The 14,051-nt window shown below is 39.8% G+C and overlaps 10 non-coding genes across 10 annotated transcripts; 3 read left to right on the top strand and 7 right to left on the bottom strand.

The window, feature by feature from the left end:
* Positions 1-59: 59 nt before the first annotated feature.
* On the bottom strand, positions 60-267 carry LOC131702280 (small nucleolar RNA U3). The gene has a single exon (XR_009309430.1). It is a non-coding gene; the product is annotated as a small nucleolar RNA U3 (small nucleolar RNA).
* A 6,716-nt stretch (positions 268-6,983) lies between these two features.
* On the top strand, positions 6,984-7,065 carry trnas-aga (transfer RNA serine (anticodon AGA)). Its single transcript has one exon. It is a non-coding gene; the product is annotated as a tRNA-Ser (tRNA).
* Positions 7,066-7,230: 165 nt separating this feature from the next.
* trnai-aau (transfer RNA isoleucine (anticodon AAU)) lies at positions 7,231-7,304 on the bottom strand. Its single transcript has one exon. It is a non-coding gene; the product is annotated as a tRNA-Ile (tRNA).
* A 288-nt stretch (positions 7,305-7,592) lies between these two features.
* trnal-cag (transfer RNA leucine (anticodon CAG)) lies at positions 7,593-7,674 on the bottom strand. Its single transcript has one exon. It is a non-coding gene; the product is annotated as a tRNA-Leu (tRNA).
* Positions 7,675-8,786: 1,112 nt separating this feature from the next.
* Positions 8,787-9,001, bottom strand: LOC131702285 (small nucleolar RNA U3). Its single transcript, XR_009309434.1, has one exon. It is a non-coding gene; the product is annotated as a small nucleolar RNA U3 (small nucleolar RNA).
* Positions 9,002-10,702: 1,701 nt separating this feature from the next.
* trnas-aga (transfer RNA serine (anticodon AGA)) lies at positions 10,703-10,784 on the top strand. The gene has a single exon. It is a non-coding gene; the product is annotated as a tRNA-Ser (tRNA).
* A 165-nt stretch (positions 10,785-10,949) lies between these two features.
* Positions 10,950-11,024, bottom strand: trnai-aau (transfer RNA isoleucine (anticodon AAU)). The gene has a single exon. It is a non-coding gene; the product is annotated as a tRNA-Ile (tRNA).
* Positions 11,025-11,320: 296 nt separating this feature from the next.
* On the bottom strand, positions 11,321-11,402 carry trnal-cag (transfer RNA leucine (anticodon CAG)). Its single transcript has one exon. It is a non-coding gene; the product is annotated as a tRNA-Leu (tRNA).
* Positions 11,403-12,514: 1,112 nt separating this feature from the next.
* On the bottom strand, positions 12,515-12,729 carry LOC131702198 (small nucleolar RNA U3). Its single transcript, XR_009309352.1, has one exon. It is a non-coding gene; the product is annotated as a small nucleolar RNA U3 (small nucleolar RNA).
* A 1,190-nt stretch (positions 12,730-13,919) lies between these two features.
* On the top strand, positions 13,920-13,993 carry trnar-ccu (transfer RNA arginine (anticodon CCU)). The gene has a single exon. It is a non-coding gene; the product is annotated as a tRNA-Arg (tRNA).
* The last annotated feature ends 58 nt before the right edge of the window (positions 13,994-14,051 follow it).

Genomic DNA, 14,051 nt, shown 5'->3' on the forward strand with positions numbered 1-14,051 from the left:
TCGAAAAAGCAGCAGTGCTTTGCAACTGTAGTTCATCTTTCTTACGTTTTGGTAAGATACCCACTCAGAACGTGTCCGCTTCCTCCAGCCCCCTAAGGAACACTGGAGCGGTCATCAATAACAGCGAGCAGTTGGTCAAAAACAACACTCGCTGTCTTCTTCACGCTCAAAAACGAACACTCTCACTCTTCCTCGTGGGTAGCGAGCCCAAACACTTTCAAAACGCATTTCGCTAGCATTATATATAAAGTTTATTAAAAAATTCAAAACACATTATAATCAATCACAAAACAAAAAGAAACTAAATACAAGTCATAATCCTTTACAGGCTTGGTTACAAAACAAATCCTGACATTCTAAATCAATTTAGAGAAACAAATCACCAAGTGAATTTATTTTCCATTTTTTTAAAGCCTCAGCTTTACCCAAAGCCACCATGTCTAGCCAAACATAATCTCTTATTTTTACAATTACAATTTTACAAAAATCATCCACAGTAACCTCAATTTTCAAGTTATACACATTCCGATTTCTCACTATCCACAATGCTTCTTTTACACAGTTAATAATAATCCACCCTTTTTCACTGGCATTTGTTTTAATCCCCTTTTTTGGCCCATACAGTATCAAGTTCACACACATATCCTGATCTCTAACAAATTTCTTTGACAATCTCGTCACTCTTTTCCAGCATTCTTTTGCATACACACATTCAAAAAACACATGTTGGATTGTTTCTGCAGCTGTACACCCATTTTTTACACATTTGTCTGACTTTACCATATGCTTTTTATACAAATGTTCCTTACATGGCAACCTCCCATGCGCTGATAACCATGCCAAATCTTTTTGTCTATTATTTAGCCTTGAATAATTTACATTTTTCCATATGGTTTCCGAAGCACTGTCATTCAAGAGCCCGACTCTGCACAGTTTTCCACTTATCTCTTTCTTTTTTATTAATTCTTTTGCTGACCAATTCCCTTGCATCTTCTCACACAGGCTATTTTGCACTATAAAGCTCATTGTTTTCCTGTATAAAAAAGGCATTTCATCACTATAAGGCACTGTATGTGTCAGTTTCATTAAACCCATTTTCCTCAAAGACTGACCAAAATAAAACCTAGCAAAGAAGCTGTATTTTTTATTCATTTCCAATGCTGCATTAATTGTGTAACATACAAAATACACCCATAAAACATAAATAACATTTGGAAAACCTTTTCCACCCTGGTTTCTCTGCACCATTACCGTTTCCCTTTTTACCTTTTCAAATCTTCCTCCCCAGAAAAATTGGAACAAGTGCCTAATTATTGTTCTACTCGTCACCAAGTTGGGTGGGAACACCCTTGCCACATATAATAAAATTGGCATCAATATCATTTTAACAATCAATAGTTTCCCCTCTAGTGTCAAATTTCTCAATTTCCAATATTCAGTTTTAAGCTTTAGTTTTCTTAAAACTTCCACCCAATTCTTTAAACCGTTAATTTCTCTATCAAACACCACCCCTAAAATCTTTACCCCCTCCTCCTCCACTATTAACACCCTCTCAATTTCCTCTTTTCCTTCCCACTCCCCCATACACATGGCATGGCTCTTCTCTGTATTAATTTTAGAACCAGAAGCTCTCCCAAATAGCCTCATAATATCTAAAGCTTTGTGAACAGAATAGTTATCTCTGCACATCAGAGTTACATCGTCCATGTAGGCTACTAATTTCACCTCTTGCTGTCCTGAACCCGGAATTATCACCCCTGTTATCTGTTTTGATTTCCCTATTTTTACAAGTACCGGTTCTAATGCAAATATATACAACAGCGGAGACAAAGGGCACCCCTGTCTTACTCCAGAATTTACTTGAAATGTTGGTGACAATAACCCATTGACCACCACCCTACCCCTGACCTCTTGGAAAAGCATTTTAATCCATTTAATAAATACTGAATTAAATCCCATATATTCAAAGACTTTAAACAGATATTCTTGGTCCACCCTGTCAAATGCTTTCTCCTGATCTACATTAATAAGGCATAAAGGGAGTCCCCTCTCCTCCGCAAATAAACATGCATCTCTTATTAAATTCAGATTATCCCCTATCATTCTTCCCGGGACACCACACACCTGGTCCGGATTAATTAATTTGTCTGTTACTTTTTGTAATCTGCCCATTATAGTCTTGGATAGAATTTTATAATCGCAATTTAACAGCGTAATTGGCCTCCAATTTTTCAAGTCATCCCTATCCCCTTTGTTTTTAAATAAAATTGTTATTACACCTTCTCTCATAGACTTGCCTAAACTTTCCCCCTCAAAGCATTCTTTAAGCATTTCCATCAAATCATATTTAATCTCTTCCCAGAAAACCTGATAAAATTCAATGGGAAGACCATCCAAACCTGGAGTCTTCCCCTTTCCAAATGAAAAAACCACCTGTTTCACTTCTTCCATCCTTAATTTATGAATTAGATTAATATTATCTTCCTTGCTAATTTGACACTCCAGCTCTCTCAAAAACAAATCTTGCACATCACTTTCTGTTTCCCTCTTTCTATACAGATCTTCATAAAACTTTTTTGTAACATTTAAGATGTCATTCATTTCTGTTACCACTTCCCCCTCCCCATCTCTTAAACTTTGCACAAAACTTTTTTTCCTCCCTAATTCACAAAAGAAGAAACAGCTGCACGCCTCATCCTTCTCTAAATGATTCACCCTAGCTCTAAAGCGCACTTTCTTTTCCCTCTCTCTAAATAAATCAGAGAGTTTGTGATTAATTTCTTTAATTTCGTCGCCAAAATCAAAGCCTTCCCCTTGTAATTTTATTAGATTTTGCACTCTTTTTTGAAGTTTCAAATATCTATTTTTATTCCTTTGTGCTTGTTTCCTCCCCAATGTTATAAAATAACCCTTAGTACGAGACTTTACCATCTCCCACCATTCACTTATAGAATCAAAACGCACCTTCAACTCTCTCCATTCCAAATACCTTTTCTTATACGATTTAATCAATTTTTCATCATTTAATAAATTACAGTTTAACTTCCACACCCCTCTTCCATACTCAGTTCCCCCAGTTAATTCTAGTGAAATCTTTAACATTCTGTGATCTGAGAAAAAAACCGATTCTAAACTAAAATTCTTAATATTTACAGAGCTTGGAACAAAACAAAAATCTATCCTTGAACTAGTGGTACTATTAGACCACGTGTACCCTGGGTCAGAGGGACAAAAACTTTTTGCAACATCTATTAAACCCGCATCCTTTATCAGAGTTTTCAAAAGATTACCAGATACATCTATTTTTTCTTTTTTCTGGTCCTCAATTAATAGGCCGCAATTAAAATCCCCCGCTACAAGCAGTATTTTATTAGTAACTAAAAGTACCCTTAACTGTTCAAACAATTTTACTCTCTCAACCCTCGACTGAGACCCATATACATTTACTAGCCGCAAATCTGTGTCTCTAAATTTAATATCTACAACTAATAAACGTCCTGGGAATACTTCATGTATTTCCACTACCATAATATTTGGGTTTTTAAATAAAAAACCAAGCCCTGCAGTTCTCTCTCTATTTGACCCAGACCACACAGATTCTCCCACATTCCATTCTTGTTTAAGCTTATAATAATAATCAGAGTACGGGATCCCACACTCCTGTAAACAAAAAATATCTGTCTCAATTGATTTTAAACAACCAAATACACTTTTGCGTTTGTTCGCACCCTGAAACCCTCTAACATTTACAGAAACAATATTGAGCAACATGACCTCATTTTTATACATCAGACCTATCCTTCTTTCTATGTCCTTTTTTCTTTCGCCTCCCCTCCTCCCATTTACCTTCTGTGACACCCTGTCCCTCCACCTTATCAGTGTCCACACCCGCTATGCTCTCCCCAGTGTTTCTGTCATCAGATTGTTGCTCCTCTTCTGCCGGAGTTTTGTCCGCTGCCGGCATTAGAACAGCCGAAACAGCAACAAAAGACGCAACGTCATTTTCCTGCAAAAAGGCTACCCCGTCGAAGTCATGTCTGACTACGTCCTGCCCCCTACTGGAAGAAGCAGGGCTATCAACGTAATCTCCACTCTCCTCCATTGTCTCTGACTCAGGTGTACCGCCTGAGCTTAATTCTGCTGTCTGAGAAGCAGATACCCCCCTGACTTGCTTTTTTATATCAAACCCCTCCTCTTCTTCAGGCTTGCGTTTCACAGGTCGCGCCCTTTGATCTACAACCCCCTCCTCCTCAAACTCAAACTCACTAGGGCTCGACGATGAAGAACCTTCCTCCAAGCTCTCCTCTTCATTACCAAACTGCGGCTCTTTGTTTCCCGGGCTCTCCGCTTCTGCCTCTTTCTCCACCACCGCAAGTCCCGCCGCTTGCTGACCCTCTGCTCCTGCCTCCTCCTCCGCCACCGTTGGCCTCGGCTCTCGCTGCATTTTCACAACATTAGTGAACAAGTCCGGGCACATTTTAAAAACATGACCTTCTTTGCCGCACAAGTTGCATTTCTTTTCTTCAGTGCACAAAGAGCTGATATGAGCCCAACCGCAGTTCTTGCATTTCACAACCTTGCACGCAACTGCTAAGTGTCCCCACCCCCCACAGTTGCGGCATAGCTTTGGCATTCCATAGTACATAACAAAACCCCGAGTAGTCCCCAGAGAAAAGTTACTTGGCAAATGTCTCACACCATTAATCCCATTCGGGTCTTCGTGGAGTTGGATGAGCCACTGTCTCGCTCCATTCCACACACCGTCAGCGTCCTTTACTTTTCTGCTACGGGACTTAACTTTACAATGTCTATGTAGCCAGGTTTCAATATCATAGTCGTTTACAACCTCACTATAAAATTGAATTGTAACGACTTTTATTTCTCTGTCCGACAAAGGTTCAACTAAAAACTGACTTAATGGTGCGTCTTTTCTCTTCTTATTATACACTTCCAAACATTTTCCCATTGCTCCATTACTCACAAAGCTTACGTCGAAGCTCACAGCAATTCCTGGACGCTTGATCAGACAGTTCAAATCCGCCGGTTTCACTTCCAACAGCCGCTGCAGGATCTGTCTACTGAAATCCAATCTTGACAAAGACACTTCTTTCTTGTCGCTCCAGTTGAAACGAAGCACGTTAAATCTGCGCACGCCTGCTGTCGCCGCCATCCTTCCAGCTCCCGATGTTAGACACTTCAAAACCCGCTCAGAAGCCGAATGTTTTCCCTTGCACACACACTTCAAAAATCACTATAGAAATGATCCCTGAAAGTATTGTTTTATGGGCAAATGGCCGACCGTCTCCCTCCAACTCTGAGTGGCACCGGTAGCTGTGCCGGTGACAAATAAACAGGAGCACTTTCATATAATGCAATTGCTGTAGCCCAGTGAGTTGTTACAATAACATTTCAAACTCATTCCAGACTGCAGGCGGTTAAAAGCTTAATTGGGTTCAATTTTTTGATATGATTTAAAAAGTACGAGCCAGTTGCCTCATTTGCATTGCCTGCCTTCCTCCTTTGCACTGTGACGTCTATCAAATGTGTGCTTAAAATCTGATGAATACGATTCCCATTTGAACCGTAAATATTTTAATTATACGCATACAGTGTTCTGTTGGGCTCCGAGGGTGTTATCTAATAAAACAAGGTAATCGGTGAGCGCGTTCGGCTTAACCAAAACGTTGCTGTTTCAAGCCCACGCAGGGACGAGGCATTCTTTTTGTCAATCGCCTTTCTGTCAAGCCAGTAAACCTGTATATAACAAGAAACATTCAACAGCTCGGAAACACCATATTAGAATCCAATGCCTTTACAAATGTGTTTTGAAACTGTTCATTTTTCACCCAAATGCGGTTCTCAAAAATTGTTTTGCCTACATTTTTCTATTGCTATTATTATTTTTTCCAGAGTAAGACGAAAAAGCAAACATCCATGAAATAGGTAAACACTGCTACAGCGCTTGAACTGTCTCAACAAACGTTCAGCTCTAAAACGTGTACATTGAAAGTCTATTAACATCTTTAACACAATCATGTGTGTTCCAATAGCGGCTATTCCACATGGTGATCAATAAAGTGAATGCTGGCTTTGTTCACATATTAGCAAGACGTTTTCAGGATTCACGCATATTCTGAACAAGCACACTAGAATATGGTAATGAAAGGACAGGAAAATAACAGGTTTATTGGCTTTGGTCTTGTATCGTCACCCTGACTACTGTCAGGTAAGGAAGTGGCATTAATCAAAACGTAATTATGTAAGGTTACCAATGCGCAAATACGAAGCATATTAAAACTTCTTCACAATCTTAAATCTTCCCACATGCATTTCAAACACTTACTGATAAGTACGGCCCTTTCCCAATGTAACTGCTTTGTTTGAACACCAAAGATGGCTTGGATATTTATGAAACCACGATACTATTGTTCCCACTTTCTTTAGAACTACCAAATGTGCGCTTCCCATGTCAGCCCTAGTGGCCTAATGGCTAAGGCCACTGGCCTCCTAAGCCAGGGATAGTGGGTTCGAGTCCCATCTGGGGTGGGGTTTTGTTATAAAATCGAACATAATTGTGTTATGTTTTATTGGCATGTGATATTTTGTAGATCTTGTTATCTGTTAAGTCCGCTCACGCTAGCCACAACGTGCTTGAGTGCTGTGGCAGCAGCCATGAAGCAAGTCAGTTTTTCAGTTGAAATAAAGATCCACTTTGTTTTTTGTGTATGGGTGGTTTGAAAAGATCACTTAAATTGTTACGTATTTTGAAATAAAGATGTATTCATTATTATGAACGTTGACAGAAAGGATATTGTATTTACATTTCCCACGTGTGTTTGCCTTGTATAAATCGATGGAGTTTCAACAAAGGCATTTGACTTCGGTTCATGTTAGCCTATACTGCCATCTGCAGCATTACCGCGGGTGTCGTTTACTTCTTTTGACAATAATATGGATCATTTCACAGTCCAATGTAAGAACATGTAGTCGTGGCCGAGTGGTTAAGGCGATGGACTAGAAATCCATTGGGGTTTCCCCGCGCAGGTTCGAATCCTGCCGACTACGTAAGCTTTCTTTTTAATTGTATGTGTTCATTCCTAATACATGTTTAAAGATGAGGAATCTGAAATATTACTGGTTCTACTTCATATCGCACCGGTTCATTTTGTTAAAGAATGTTCATTTTGGCACCATTCCAAATGCTGTGGTTTCTTTAAAGAAGAAAAGTCATGGCCCGTATGGGGATCGAACCCGCGACCTTGGCGTTATTAACACCACGCTCTAACCAACTGAGCTAACCGGCCACACACATGGAGCGCGTTAATAAAACCCGAGAAAAACAAGGCCTGCGGACATTATGATTACCAAGATGTTATGTTAAACTCAACAATAACACATTCAAAGTATTGGAAAGGCATAATTAGAGGTCTCATCTTTATGAGGCAGTTTAGCAGTGTGAAGAAAGTGGCGAGGTGCGGGCTTGCGGTGACTTTCTCTCATTTAAAAAGCTGTGATTTGAATACTAAAAAGAAAAACATGTAAAATTACCAAGCATTCGGTGGACGTTTTAGAAATAAATTAACAAGAACAGTTGTCAGAAGTGGGGTTCGAGCCCACGCCTCCATGGAGACTGCGACCTGACCACAGCGCCTTAGACCGCTCGGCCATCCTGACTTACACCGACGACTTTGCACAACGCTGCAGCACACTGCTGAACCTCCCATGTCTGACGCTGCAGTAAATCACCTGGCGTGTGCGTGTACTTGTTCTTTTTCTGTTTATATTAAGGAGGGCGACAGGTTTTGTCGCATTCTGTATGGAATCACAAGGACACTCCTCTTACTGAAAGAAAATATACTGCAAACAGAGCGATCGCTTCACGGTTTGAATCAAAATCAGAACAGTCTGTTAGCAAATGAACTTCATCAAAAAACCACAAAGGCATTACATAAATGTTACAGATATATTTCGTAGACAGAACAGTTGTAACATATTTGAGTACATTTCTAAACAATCTGCTAATAACAGACATAATCTCAAAGCGCTATAATTTATTTTCAGATCTTATGAAAGACAAGTATGGTTGCGCATTATATCACAGAAAACAGGATAATCCTAGCGCTTCATTTAATCCCTCGGTTTGTACCATATGGAGATAGAAGATCCATTTGGATTCACATTGTAATAGTTTTTGATCGAGATTATCACGTCCTCGAGCTTGAAATATTTTTTGTATGCTGCGGTATTTCAGATCTGAAATGGAATGTTTGGCATCTACGAAATGTCTAGCTAGTGGTGAATGGATATCTTTTCTCCTAATTGAACTTTTATGCTTGCTCATCAATGCGCAATCGTCACTGTCTAGTAGTTTTACCAACATATTGCAAATGGCAAGGACAAAAAAACAAATAAATGACATGCGTTGAAGCACAGGTCATCACTTGTAAGACACTCTGCTCTTTTTTCGTTGTATGGCTTGTAAAACGCAAACGCATTATCACAGGCGGCACAATTACGACATGGAAAAAAATCCAGTAGATTTGTCCAGTACACCTAGATCTCTCGAACATGTCAATGAGTCAGCCCTTAATAAACACTGTCCGTGTTCATTTCTGTGTATATGACATTGTCTATAACCAATATCTGTTATGTAAGCGTATTGGTATGAAACCAATCGCAATTAATGCGATCCGTGTTTTCAGTCAGTTTGATAGTTTTAATCAATCATCGAAAAAGCAGCAGTGCTTTGCAAATGTAGTTCATCTTTCTTACGTTTTGGTAAGATACCCACTCAGAACGTGTCCGCTTCCTCCAGCCCCCAAAGGAACACTGGAGCGGTCATCAATAACAGCGAGCAGTTGGTCAAAAACAACACTCGCTGTCTTCTTCACGCTCAAAAACGAACACTCTCACTCTTCCTCGTGGGTAGCGAGCCCAAACACTTTCAAAACGCATTTCGCTAGCAAATCACTATAGAAATGATCCCTGAAAGTATTGTTTTATGGGCAAGTGGCCGACCGTCTCCCTCCAACTCTGAGTGGCACCGGTAGCTGTGCCGGTGACAAATAAACAGGAGCACTTTCATATAATGCAATTGCTGTAGCCCAGTGAGTTGTTACAATAACATTTCAAACTCATTCCAGACTGCAGGCGGTTAAAAGCTTAATTGGGTTCAATTTTTTGATATGATTTAAAAAGTACGAGCCAGTTGCCTCATTTGCATTGCCTGCCTTCCTCCTTTGCACTGTGACGTTTATCAAATGTGTGCTTAAAATCTGATGAATACGATTCCCATTTGAACCGTAAATATTTTAATTATACGCATACAGTGTTCTGTTGGGCTCCGAGGGTGTTATCTAATAAAACAAGGTAATCGGTGAGCGCGTTCGGCTTAACCAAAACGTTGCTGTTTCAAGCCCACGCAGGGACGAGGCATTCTTTTTGTCAATCGCCTTTCTGTCAAGCCAGTAAACCTGTATATAATAAGAAACATTCAACAGCTCGGAAACACCATAATAGAATCCAATGCCTTTACAAATGTGTTTTGAAACTGTTCATTTTTCACCCAAATGCGGTTCTCAAAAATTGTTTTGCCTACATTTTTCTATTGCTATTATTATTTTTTCCAGAGTAAGACGAAAAAGCAAACATCCATGAAATAGGTAAACACTGATACAGCGCTTGAACTGTCTCAACAAACGTTCAGCTCTAAAACGTGTACATTGAAAGTCTATTAACATCTTTAACACAATCATGTGTGTTCCAATAGCGGCTATTCCACATGGTGATCAATAAAGTGAATGCTGGCTTTGTTCACATATTAGCAAGACGTTTTCAGGATTCTCGCATATTCTGAACAAGCACACTAGAATATGGTAATGAAAGGACAGGAAAATAACAGGTTTATTGGCTTTGGTCTTGTATCGTCACCCTGACTACTGTCAGGTAAGGAAGTGGCATTAATCAAAACGTAATTATGTAAGGTTACCAATGTGCAAATACGAAGCATATTAAAACTTCTTCACAATCTTAAATCTTCCCACATGCATTTCAAACACTTACTGATAAGTACGGCCCTTTCCCAATGTAACTGCTTTGTTTGAACACCAAAGATGGCTTGGATATTTATGAAACCACGATACTATTGTTCCCACTTTCTTTAGAACTACCAAATGTGCGCTTCCCATGTCAGCCCTAGTGGCCTAATGGCCAAGGCCACTGGCCTCCTAAGCCAGGGATAGTGGGTTCGAGTCCCATCTGGGGTGGGGTTTTGTTATAAAATCGAACATAATTGTGTTATGTTTTATTGGCATGTGATATTTTGTAGATCTTGTTATCTGTTAAGTCCGCTCACGCTAGCCACAACGTGCTTGAGTGCTGTGGCAGCAGCCATGAAGCAAGTCAGTTTTTCAGTTGAAATAAAGATCTACTTTGTTTTTTGTGTATGGGTGGTTTGAAAAGATCACTTAAATTGTTACGTATTTTGAAATAAAGATGTATTCATTATTATGAACTTTGACAGAAAGGATATTGTATTTACATTTCCCACGTGTGCTTGCCTTGTATAAATCGATGGAGTTTCAACAAAGGCATTTGACTTCGGTTCATGTTAGCCTATACTGCCATCTGCAGCATTACCGCGGGTGTCTTTTACTTCTTTTGACAATAATATGGATCATTTCACAGTCCAATGTAAGAACATGTAGTCGTGGCCGAGTGGTTAAGGCGATGGACTAGAAATCCATTGGGGTTTCCCCGCGCAGGTTCGAATCCTGCCGACTACGTAAGCTTTCTTTTTAATTGTATGTGTTCATTCCTAATACATGTTTAAAGATGAGGAATCTGAAATATTACTGGTTCTACTTCATATCGCACCGGTTCATTTTGTTAAAGAATGTTCATTTTGGCACCATTCCAAATGCTGTGGTTTCTTTAAAGAAGAAAAGTCATGGCCCATATGGGGATCGAACCCGCGACCTTGGCGTTATTAGCACCACGCTCTAACCAACTGAGCTAACTGAGCTAACCGGCCACACACATGGAGCACGTTAATAAAACCCGAGAAAAACAAGGCCTGCGGACATTATGATTACCAAGATGTTATGTTAAACTCAACAATAACACATTCAAAGTATTGGAAAGGCATAATTAGAGGTCTCATCTTTATGAGGCAGTTTAGCAGTGTGAAGAAAGTGGCGAGGTGCGGGCTTGCGGTGACTTTCTCTCATTTAAAAAGCTGTGATTTGAATACTAAAAAGAAAAACATGTAAAATTACCAAGCATTCGGTGGACGTTTTAGAAATAAATTAACAAGAACAGTTGTCAGAAGTGGGGTTCGAGCCCACGCCTCCATGGAGACTGCGACCTGACCACAGCGCCTTAGACCGCTCGGCCATCCTGACTTACACCGACGACTTTGCACAACGCTGCAGCACACTGCTGAACCTCCCATGTCTGACGCTGCAGTAAATCACCTGGCGTGTGCGTGTACTTGTTCTTTTTCTGTTTATATTAAGGAGGGCGACAGGTTTTGTCGCATTCTGTATGGAATCACAAGGACACTCCTCTTACTGAAAGAAAATATACTGCAAACAGAGCGATCGCTTCACGGTTTGAATCAAAATCAGAACAGTCTGTTAGCAAATGAACTTCATCAAAAAACCACAAAGGCATTACATAAATGTTACAGATATATTTCGTAGACAGAACAGTTGTAACATATTTGAGTACATTTCTAAACAATCTGCTAATAACAGACATAATCTCAAAGCGCTATAATTTATTTTCAGATCTTATGAAAGACAAGTATGGTTGCGCATTATATCACAGAAAACAGGATAATCCTAGCGCTTCATTTAATCCCTCGGTTTGTACCATATGGAGATAGAAGATCCATTTGGATTCACATTGTAATAGTTTTTGATCGAGATTATCACGTCCTCGAGCTTGAAATATTTTTTGTATGCTGCGGTATTTCAGATCTGAAATGGAATGTTTGGCATCTACGAAATGTCTAGCTAGTGGTGAATGGATATCTTTTCTCCTAATTGAACTTTTATGCTTGCTCATCAATGCGCAATCGTCACTGTCTAGTAGTTTTACCAACATATTGCAAATGGCAAGGACAAAAAAACAAATAAATGACATGCGTTGAAGCACAGGTCATCACTTGTAAGACACTCTGCTCTTTTTTCGTTGTATGGCTTGTAAAACGCAAACGCATTATCACAGGCGGCACAATTACGACATGGAAAAAAATCCAGTAGATTTGTCCAGTACACCTAGATCTCTCGAACATGTCAATGAGTCAGCCCTTAATAAACACTGTCCGTGTTCATTTCTGTGTATATGACATTGTCTATAACCAATATCTGTTATGTAAGCGTATTGGTACGAAACCAATCGCAATTAATGCGATCCGTGTTTTCAGTCAGTTTGATAGTTTTAATCAATCATCGAAAAAGCAGCAGTGCTTTGCAACTGTAGTTCATCTTTCTTACGTTTTGGTAAGATACCCACTCAGAACGTGTCCGCTTCCTCCAGCCCCCAAAGGAACACTGGAGCGGTCATCAATAACAACGAGCAGTTGGTCAAAAACAACACTCGCTGTCTTCTTCACGCTCAAAAACGAACACTCTCACTCTTCCTCGTGGGTAGCGAGCCCAAACACTTTCAAAACGCATTTCGCTAGCAAATCACTATAGAAATGATCCCTGAAAGTATTGTTTTATGGGCAAGTGGCCGACCGTCTCCCTCCAACTCTGAGTGGCACCGGTAGCTGTGCCGGTGACAAATAAACAGGAGCACTTTCATATAATGCAATTGCTGTAGCCCAGTGAGTTGTTACAATAACATTTCAAACTCATCCCAGACTGCAGGCGGTTAAAAGCTTAATTGGGTTCAATTTTTTGATATGATTTAAAAAGTACGAGCCAGTTGCCTCATTTGCATTGCCTGCCTTCCTCCTTTGCACTGTGACGTCTATCAAATGTGTGCTTAAAATCTGATGAATACGATTCCCATTTGAACCGTAAATATTTTAATTATACGCATACAGTGTTCTGTTGGGCTCCGAGGGTGTTATCTAATAAAACAAGGTAATCGGTGAGCGCGTTCGGCTTAACCAAAACGTTGCTGTTTCAAGCCCACGCAGGGACGAGGCATTCTTTTTGTCAATCGCCTTTCTGTCAAGCCAGTAAACCTGTATATAATAAGAAACATTCAACAGCTCGGAAACACCATAATAGAATCCAATGCCTTTACAAATGTGTTTTGAAACTGTTCATTTTTCACCCAAATGCGGTTCTCAAAAATTGTTTTGCCTACATTTTTCTATTGCTATTATTATTTTTTCCAGAGTAAGACGAAAAAGCAAACATCCATGAAATAGGTAAACACTGCTACAGCGCTTGAACTGTCTCAACAAACGTTCAGCTCTAAAACTTGTACATTGAAAGTCTTTTAACATCTTTAACACAATCATGTGTGTTCCAATAGCGGCTATTCCACATGGTGATCAATAAAGTGAATGCTGGCTTTGTTCACATATTAGCAAGACGTTTTCAGGATTCACTCATATTCTGAACAAGCACACCAGAATATGGTAATGAAAGGACAGGAAAATAACAGGTTTATTGGCTCTGGTCTTGTATCGTCACCCTGACTACTGTCAGGTAAGGAAGTGGCATTAATCAAAACGTAATTATGTAAGGTTACCAATGCGCAAATACGAAGCATATTAAAACTTCTTCACAATCTTAAATCTTCCCACATGCATTTCAGACACTTACTGATAAGTACGGCCCTTTCCCAATGTAACTGCTTTGTTTGAACACCAAAGATGGCTTGGATATTTATGAAACCACGATACTATTGTTCCCACTTTCTTTAGAACTACCAAATGTGCGCTTCCCATGTCAGCCCTAGTGGCCTAATGGTTAAGGCCACTGGCCTCCTAAGCCAGGGATAGTGGGTTCGAGTCCCATCTGGGGTGGGGTTTTGTTATAAAATCGAACATAATTGTGTTATGTTTTATTGGCATGTGATATTTT

Source organism: Acipenser ruthenus, chromosome 29 (genome assembly GCF_902713425.1).
Source record: "Acipenser ruthenus chromosome 29, fAciRut3.2 maternal haplotype, whole genome shotgun sequence".
Lineage (NCBI taxonomy): Eukaryota > Metazoa > Chordata > Actinopteri > Acipenseriformes > Acipenseridae > Acipenser > Acipenser ruthenus.